The sequence below is a fragment of the Tamandua tetradactyla genome, chromosome 12 (assembly GCF_023851605.1).
Source record: "Tamandua tetradactyla isolate mTamTet1 chromosome 12, mTamTet1.pri, whole genome shotgun sequence".
NCBI lineage: Eukaryota > Metazoa > Chordata > Mammalia > Pilosa > Myrmecophagidae > Tamandua > Tamandua tetradactyla.
This window is the reverse complement of record NC_135338.1, coordinates 15508469-15518485: the sequence shown is the minus strand read 5'-3', so window position 1 is coordinate 15518485 and position 10017 is coordinate 15508469. Positions and strand designations below refer to the sequence as shown.

The 10017-nt window shown below is 41.4% G+C and overlaps 1 pseudogene; it reads left to right on the top strand.

Annotated features, from left to right (window-relative positions):
• The first annotated feature begins 201 nt into the window (after positions 1 to 201).
• Positions 202 to 3063, top strand: LOC143651323 (sal-like protein 4 pseudogene; annotated as a pseudogene).
• The last annotated feature ends 6954 nt before the right edge of the window (positions 3064 to 10017 follow it).

Genomic DNA, 10017 nt, shown 5'->3' with positions numbered 1-10017 from the left:
ACTCCTGATCACACAAAGGAAACATATGGGGACACCAGGGGCCTAAGTGGTCATGGCTGTGCTGTGGTGCTTTGAGCAGCAGAATGATTTGAGCCTGTGTGGCTATGCCTTGCCCTGTACTTCCTTGGAATTGAGGTCCCCACAGGGGGAGGGGTCATGCATCAGTGCATGTCCTGATGGGAAGCAAAGCATGAAATGTGTATGTCTAAGAAAAATTACACTAAAAATCCACCTGTCTAATCATAATTGACAATGAGGGGCCAGTGACTTCTCCAGAGCTGTGCTGAGCTATCAGCCACATAGTCCAAGCATTAAGTATCGGTAGCTAGAGAATGGAGGCAGCTCAGGGGACATGAAAGAGAAGACAGTCATTAAGTCTGTGGTGTTCCTAAAGACACCGTGTCACATACACCCCAGGACATAATCTATATACCCAAATGCAAAGTCACAAGCACTAATGTGACTTTACAGGCACTACAAGGCAGGAAGTTGGCAGTGAATCAGCAGAGGTTGGGTACACTGCCAGCCCCCTTGCTCAGTTCCAGCAGCCTCTCATGGGTCCTTGAGCAGACTCTGTGTCTGTAGCAATAGCAGCTATAGCAGATACAGCTCAGGGAGAAGATCTACCTGCAGGTGGACATGTGGGCCTAATATGCCTTGCACTCAAGTGTGGCAGAAGCAGACACCCTGAAGACATTAGGCAGTCATATGTTCTAGCAGGCGTCTGCTGTCATGGCTTTACTCAGTCAGAAAACTGGAAGGCAGGGTCTTTCCCTGGACTCCTTGAAACAAGCCAAGCTATTTCATGCAAAAATCCCTTCCACTGCCAGCTCTGTGACTCTGGGGCTGACATCTTTCACCCTGAAGCCAGATAGGAAAAGAGTTTTCCCCAATGGCTTGTTGCACCTCCCTGGATCTTTGCTACCTCATACTCCAGGCTCTGTGCTACTCCAGAGGTCTTTCTCCTCTGTGGCATTAGACTCATCCAAGAAAGTGAAGGGAAAATCCCCAAATATCTCTGCAGTGGATGTCCAAACCAAAGACGAGGCCATTCTGTACAATCACAAGTATAAGTATGTAGAAAGATTTTGGGGACTGATACCTCCTTGCAGATCCACCGCCACTCCACACTGGAGAGAGATCCTTCAGGTGCTCTTTCTGTGGCCAATGTTTCACCACCAAGGGCAACCTCAAGGCGCACCTTCATCAACATCCTCAGGTGCATGCAAACCCCTAGTTGTTTGCCAACTACCTGGATAAAATGGCAGCTTTCAATGGCAACCCCTTTGCACTCCCTCTACCTGTGACTCTGGATGAATTGAGCCTCTCCTTACACAGTAAACCTGTCCTGGTAGCAGGGAACCCCCCACCCCGTTGGGCTACCTCCAAAATCTCTCTTCAGGGGCTCACCTCAAGGACCTCATAGGTGGTGCATTGCCAAATGACCTGCCACCTGGGCCCTCACCAGAAAGTGAGGGTGGAGCTGCACTACCTGGAGTGGGTCCAAATGATAATTTTTCAAGAGTGGGTGGCTTCCAAGAGAGCAGAACTCCCAAACCAGGTTCAGAGTCTCTGAAATTGCAGCAGCTGGTGGAGAATATTGACAAGCCACCACTGACCCCAGGAAATGTCTCACCTGCCACCATGTCTTAAACTGCCAAAGCTCCCTCAAAATGCATGACTGCATCCACCCCAGAGAGAGACCCTTCCAATGCAAGATCTGTAGCCAAGCCTTCTCCACCAAGGACAATCTAAAGACATACCTTGGGGTTCACCAAACTAACACATCAATGAAGATGCAGCATTTATGCCCTTCCTGCCATAAGAAGTTCACTAATGCCATTACATTGTAACAACATATTTGAATGCACATTGGTGGTCATATTACTAACACAACTCTGCAAGAGAGTCCCTCTGACTTTATAAGTATGGAGAATGGCAGTAGAAGGACGATTTGCCATGACAATGTCAATGAAAGCATTGACATGGATGACATCAGTTCCCAGGAAACCCCCAGTACCTCCTTTAAGGTCCCCATACCTCTTCCCAACACCCACTCAGTGTGACCAACCCTGGAATTCACCTTGATGGCATCCCTGGATTTCCCCAGGAAAGCAGAGCATACCCCTCCTGCTTGCAGTGGCAGAGCAGCCAGTGAAGGATAGTGATGGCTTGACCAACAACTCATCCTCAGAGATGGGAGACCAGGAGAATCAGGGCAGAAGTCCAGAAATGCTGGAATCCATGTCTTTTCAGGCACTCTCTCCAGCCAATAGCCAAGCAGAAAGCATGAAGTCCAAGTCCCCTGATGCTGGAGGCAAAGCAGAGAGCCCAAGAATAGTCTCCCTGAGATGGAAGTTTGGAGCAGTCTCCCAGCAACGTTTATCTGAGTGCAACCAACCTATATCAAAGTTGAGTTTCCTGGCATGTTTGTTGGTCACTCAGCTCCATCCCCAGGCATGACACCTCTGTTAGCAACCCAGACACACAGGCAGACCAAGCAACATGGCTGCATGTATTGCAGTAAGAACTCCTCATCCACAAGTGCCCTACAGATTCATAAGAAGACTCACACTGGAGAGAATTCTTTTGTGTGCAACATATATGGATGAGTTTTTATCATCAAAGGTAACTTGAAAGACCACTATATGACACATGGGATGAACAATAACTTGGTATGCCATAGCAGGAATCTGACCATCAAGAACACCATGGGTCTCTTAGGTGTGGACAGAAAGAGGGTTTCCAAAATGTTTCCCAAAGACAACCCTGTACATTAAGCTAAGGTGGACCCCATGGTGTGGAACCAGTACACTGCCATGCTCTATGGCAGCCTGGCCATGAAGACCAACAAGACCTCAGTGATGCAGGGTGGTGGTCATATCCCTGCTCTCCTGGTGTCCCTAGGGGCACAGTTCCATTTTGAGTAACTCCACCATCTCCAGGATAGATGGTTTCCAGTCAGGTATCAGTGCCAAAGTGGAAAAGCCAGGTGCCACTAATGCTGTTCCCAAATACCAGTTTCCTCACTTCTTGGAAGAAAACAAGATTGCAGTCAGCTAAGCAAAAGAGAGAACTCATAATAAAGAAGTGCAAACAAAGTGAAATATCAGCATCTGTACATTTTTTTAAGAACCCACCTATCTTCTGTGTATTTTCTTTTCTTACTGATGTACAAATGATGGTTACAGTTTATGGTTGTGACTGCAACCTCAGGCAATCCTACAATCAAGATGTCACTATGCTTCTTTGCAAAAAAACCCACAAAACTACAACCTCAGGCAATCCTACAATCAAGATGTCACTATGCTTCTTTGCAAAAACAAAACACAAAACTACCAAATAATGAAAAAAATAGAAATGGAAAATATAGCCAAGACAAATACAGCCTAAGATATTTTTTTTTCATTTTGGAAAGAAGTGGGTCTTTACGCAAAGTAGCTTTGTTGCTTGTGACAACCTGTACATAGAAACTTTGTACAATCTAGATTATCTACTTCCAAAGACTGTCACCTCTTTCAAGGTGGAACAATTGGAATTTATTGAACCAATGGTGGAATAGACAATTACTTAACCTAATGGAGCAGGGGGTGTACTGTATCTTTACATGGCAACAGTTAATGCGGGTGAATGGACCAGGTCTGTTGTCTGTTTAAGGCCCTGTTTTGTATTATCCCTCCAACCCCACATTCATTCCTGTTTTCTTTTTTGAATGTACCTGTCTTTTAAACTGATTGTAAAATTACAAAATTCTTTCAACCTTAGAATCATAAATAAGGAGAATGCCATTAAATGGATTTATTTAAGTCCTTAAGGAATCAATGTATGTATTGCTGATTATTTAAGTGCAGTTCATTTGGAGCCCCAAGAGTGCCAATGTACTCCCTTGCTTTCCAGATTCCTACACCTTCTTACACACCAGAAGTGGGGGTAGTTGGGTAGATGATTTAATTTTGTTCACCAGTGCCTACTCTATTGAACTGGGATTTCATCATTGAAAAGAAACTCTCATGGAAGGATGTGTTTCTTGTTACAGGTTGATTTTACCAATTTTTAAAAATTTCCTTGGTAACTAGTGCCAAGTAAATATGAAGATTGTTTTTCCTGAGTATTGCATGAAGGTGATGAAGTTGAAACAGGGAAGATCTGGGTGTGAAAGTTAAATTTATCAACCTCACTTATTATTGTTGTAGCCATAGTCTATAATTTCCTATTTTGTGATTGCTGAGCTGTTCTAAGACCCCATCCTTAAACCTAAGAATTGATGTGTTGATGGGAGTGGCTAGACATTCAAGATTTTTCTGTGATTTCTTTTTAAATCCCCTTTTGTACATTTAATAATAAGTAAATGATGAAATGATGCTCTGATGGTTTAATGAGGAGGAAGAAAGAAATAGCCTAACTTCTTGGGCAGAGCAGTCTTTCCCTTCTGTGTGAGAGCCCCACAAATTGAAATGTGCATCAAGACTGTTACCAAAAGATTGCCTCTTAATTATTACATTCAACATTTTTAGGATCAAAAAAAATTTTTTGTCAAGTTGCGCCTTTCCTTCCCGAATTGTAAGTGAAAATAATGATGTGACTTTTTTATATGATGAAGTAGATATTTTTACAGAATACACACCACAGGCTTTCTCCTTGTGCAGCTAATTCTGCCTTGTGAATGTATGATCTATGGAAAAATCCTTGTATTTTTACCTGCTAATGCTCTCTGTCTTTTGGAGAATAAATTTGGATGTTTCCCTCCCCTCCAAAAAGTGTATGTGCATAGGAAATTATACACTGTTGAAGTGATAAGTCCAAGATTTGTTCTACAGCTGTAAAGTAAGGGAGTAGGTTGAGTGGTGGAAAGGAGTGAAAGATTAAATAGATGTCATATTGATGATGGTTGAAGCTGGAAATATTTCAATGAGGTTTTTTTTAATGTTTTTATAACTTCAAAAATTTCCAAAATAACAAATGCTTTAAAAAATCTGGGAAGATGACAGAATAAGATAGATTGAGTTCAGCCCTGCTCCAATCTAAAGTCAGAGAAGGATGGGAGGGTGACTGAGATGGAAATTCCAGAGTGTAACTGACCTGGGAGGGTTTTCTGCACCACACAGAGTGGCCCTGGTTGCAAAAGCTGAGGAACTGAGAGGCAGAGAACTGGTGCCTAGCAGCAGCCCAGAGCCCACAGGAGTGCACAGATGGGGAGACAGGGAGTAGGAAGTAAGCCAAGCTGCATTCCTTGAACATGCTACCCCCACCAGTGCAGTCTCATGACCCACAACTCAGACCATGCTCCATACATCTGCATTGCATCACCTGCCCCCACTCCCCATGCTCCAAGCACCTCTCCCTGCAAAGCCCTCACATGCATACCCACCCCACATCCCCACCCCAAGTGCAGACAAACCCACTTCTCCTGCACCCCTCCTGAGCACTACCTCCCACTCCCTGCAGCCTCTTTCCAGTGCATAAAGTCTATGGGCACTAACTTCCATACTCAGGGTATATCTGCTCTAGCCCATACACTCACACACTTCCTCTGCCCACCCTGAACTTTGCGCATGGGTACATCAGTTTAGAGCACTCCTAGACCCATGTTTGTGCTCAGCCTCCAGTCACGTCCCCAGCTATGGGAAAGCACTAATCTGGGCAGCGCGGTCACTGCCACCTCAGCACATGCAGGCATAAGGCTTACCCACTGCCATAACTTTGTGCATGCACACAAAAGGCCCCATGTGCTATGTAAGTGCAGACCAGGGCCATGCCTTAAAGACCCATGCACCAATTCAGCCACGTCCTCCCCAGCTGCTGGGCACCCAGGTTCACAGGCACCAGTGTAGCATCCTCAACTTGCATCTGTATTTGCGCTGCAACACATCACCACACTGTTGTGTCCCACCCCATACCCTGCATCCTGCTACACATCCATCCCCCAAACACAAGGCTTTAGACTACTGAAGGAAATCAACTTCCAAAGTAAGTCAATCAACATATTTAAATGAGGTGAAAACAACAGAAGATCATAAAGAATATTACAATGCAGACAGATATGACCCTGCCTAATGACCAAATTAAAACTCAAGGGGAGATGCAGACATTGGAACAACTAATCAAGTATGTTCACATAACTCTAATAAATAAAATCAGTAGGATGGGGCCACAGTGGCTCAGCAGGAAGAATGCTTGCCTGCCATGCCAGAGGACCCGGGTTCAATTCCCAGCGTCTGCCCATGTTAAAAAAAAAAAACAAAAAATATCAGTAGGATGGTTAATAACATAAAAGAGATCAAGAAGACACAAGAAAAGCATAAAGAATTTCAAAGAATAAATTAAAAAATAGCCAAATATCACAGAGAGTAAAGATTCTGTAGACTAAATTAAAAAAATGCTAGAGAGAAACAACAGCAGATTTGAAGAGACAGAAGAAAGAATAAGTGAACTAGAGGATAAGATAAATGATTTCAAACACTCAAGCAACAAATGGCACAAAAGTTGGAAAAATTCAAATTGAATCACAGGGAAATGATGGACAAAACAAAGTGCACAAATATAAAAATCGTTGGTGTCCCAGAAGGAGAGCAGTGGAGTAGAGGGCTAGGAAGTGTAGTTGAAGATATGATGAGGGAAAACTCCCTAAACCTTATAAATGGCATAAATGTACAAGTCAAAGAAGCTCAATGAACTCCAAATAGAATAAATCCAAATAGGCCTTCCCCAAGGCACATACAAATTAGCCTGCCAAATGTTGAAGAGAAGCAGAAAATTCTGAAAGTGGCAAGAGAAAAACAATCTACTACATACAAGGGAAACCACATAAGACTGAGTTCAGACTACTCAACTGACACCATGGAGGTGAGAAGGCAGTGGTATGATGTATTTAAGATCCTGAAAGAGAAACACTTCCAGCCAAGAATTCTGTACCCAGCCAAATTGTCCTTCAAAACTGAGGGGAAGATTAAAATTTACACAGACAAGCAAATCCTGAAAAAAATTGTCACAAAAGACTGGCCCTACAAGAAATATTAAAGAGAGTCCTGCCAGTTGAAAAAATAAAAAGCAAGATCTGGGAAGTCTGGAGGAGGGCACAGAGTTGAAGAATGCCAGAAAGGGTAACTGAAGGATAAAAATAGAAAAAGGAAAAGGAATAAATAGATCTGACAAATAAAATCCTAAATGTAAGATGGTGCATTCAAGAAATGCCTTTTTGGTAATAACTTTGAATGTTAACATGCTAAATTTACCAATTAAAAGATACATATTGGCAGAATGGATAAAGAAATATAGGCCAGATATATGTTGCTTACAAGAAATTCATCTTAGACCCAAGGATATAAATAGCTTGAAAGTGAAAGGATGGAAAAAGCTTTTCCATGCACCGTGTAACCAAAAGAAAGCAGGAATAGCTATACTAATATCAGACAAAATAAACTTTAAATGTAAAGACATTGTAAGAGAAACAAAAGGACACTATATATTAATTAAAGGGACAATTCACCAAGAATAAATACAAATCTTAAATGTTTATGCTCCCAATCATGGATCTCCAAAGTACATGAGACAGACATTGGCAAAACTGAAGGGAGTGACAGATGTTTCAACCTAATAATAGGAGACTTCAATACACCACTCTCTATAGGTAGAACAACCAGACAAAAGATCCACAGGGAAACAGAGAAGTTAAACAACCTGATACATGTATTATCTCTAATAGACATATAGAGGTCATTATGCTCCCAAGCACCAGGATGGACATTCTTCTCTAGTGCTCATGGAACATTCTCCAGGATAGACCATATGCTGGGGCACAAAACAGATCTTTATAAATTTAAAAACATTGAAATTATTCAAAGCACTTTCTCTGATCACAATGGAATGAAGTTGGATCTCAATAACTACTAAAGAATGAGAACATTCACAAACATATGGAGATTAAATAACAGGAACTTAAGCAATCAGTGAGTCTTAGAAGAAATTGCTAGAGAAGTCAGTAATTATCTGGAGATGAATGAAAATGAGAACTCAACATATCAGAACTTATGTGATGTGGCAAATGCTGTGGATAATTTATTGCTCTAAATGCTTATTTAAAAAAACAAGAAAGAGCAAAACTCAAGGACTTAACTGCTCATCTGGGGGAACTTGAGAAAGAACAGAAAACTAATCCTCAAAGCAAATATTAGAAGAGAAATAACAAAGATTATAGCACAGTTAAATAAATGGGAGAAAAAAGAACAGTAAAATTATGTGATAAAACAAAAAATTTGTTCCTTGAGAAAATCAATAAAATTAATAGGCCACTCCTCTCCCTCTCAGCCAACATGACAAGCAAACTCACTACCCTCCCCAGCCTACATAAGACATGACTCCCAGGGGTGTGGACCTTCTTGGCAATGTAGGACAGAAATCCTATAATGAGCTGGGACTCAGCACCAAGAGATTGAGAAAACCTTCTCGACCAGAAAGGGAGAAGAGAGAAATGAGACAAAATAAAGTGTCAATGGCTAAGAGATTCCAAACAGAGTCTAGAGGTTATCCTGGAGGTTATTCTTATGCATTAAATAGATATCACCTTTTTAGTTAAGGTGTAACAGAGAGGCTGGAGGGAAATGCCTGAAAATGTAGAGCTGTGTTCCAGTAGCCATGTATCTTGAAGATGATTATATAATGATATAGCTTTCACAAGGTGACTGTGTGATTGTGAAAACCTTGTGGCTGATGCTTCTTTTTCTACCTTATGGACAGATGAGGAAAACATATGGATTAAAAATAAATAAATAATAAGGGGAACAAATGTTAACATGAATTTAGTAGATTGAAATGCTAGTGATCAATGAAAGGGAGGGTAAGGGGTGTGGTGTGCATGAATTTTTTGTTTAAACATTTTTTACTAATTAAAAAAATTAACAAACAAAACATTAGGTATCATTCCATTCTACATATACAATCAGTAATTCTTAATATCATCACATAGTTGCCTATTCATCATTTCTTAGTACATTTGCATTGATTTAGAAATAGAAATAAAAAGACAACAGAAAAAGAAATAAAATGATAATAGAGAAAAAAAGACTATACATACCATACCCCTTACCCCTCGCTTTCATATACCACTATTACAAACTGAATTTATTTTAACATTTGTTCCCCCTATTATTTATTTTTATTCCATATGTTCTACTCTTCTGTTGATATAGTAGCTAAAAGGAGCATCAGACATAAGGTTTTCACATTCACCGAGTCTCATTGTGAAAGCTATATCATTGTTCGATCATCATCAAGAAACATGGCTACTGGAACACAGCTCTACATTTTCAGGCAATTCCCTCCAGCCTCTCCACTACATCTTGAACAACAAGGTGATATCTACTTAATGCATAAGAATAGCCTCCAGGATAACCTCTTAACTCTGTTTGGAATCTCTCAGCCATTGACACTTTGTCTCCTTTTACTCTTCCCCCTTTTGGTCGAGAAGTTTCTCTCAATCCCTTGATGTTAATTCTCAGCTCATTCTAGGGTTTTTCTCAGTCCCTTGATACTGAGTCTCAGCTCATTCCAGGATCTCTGTCCCACATTGCCAGGAAGGTCCACACCCCTGGGAGTCGTGTCCCACACAGAGAGGGGGAGGGTGGTGAGACTGCTCGTTGTGTTGGCTGGAGAGAAGGGCCACATCTGAGCAACAAAAAAGGCTCTCTTGGGGGTGACTCTTAGGCCTAAATTTTAAGTAGACTTGACCTATCCTTTGTGGGGTTAAGTTTCATGTGAACAAACCCCAAGACTGGGGGCTCAGCCTATAGCTTTGGTTGTCCACACTGCTTGTGAGAATATCAAGAATTCAACTTGGGGAAGTTGAATTTTTCCCCACTCTCACCATTCCCTGAAGGGGGCTTGCAAATACTTTTCCAGTCACTGATCAAATCATTCTGGGATTCATCAGGGATGTATGAATGTTTTTCTGTTTTCTTTTCATTTCTTTTTCTGAATTGATACAAATGTTCTAAGAAATGATCATGATGATGAATATACATC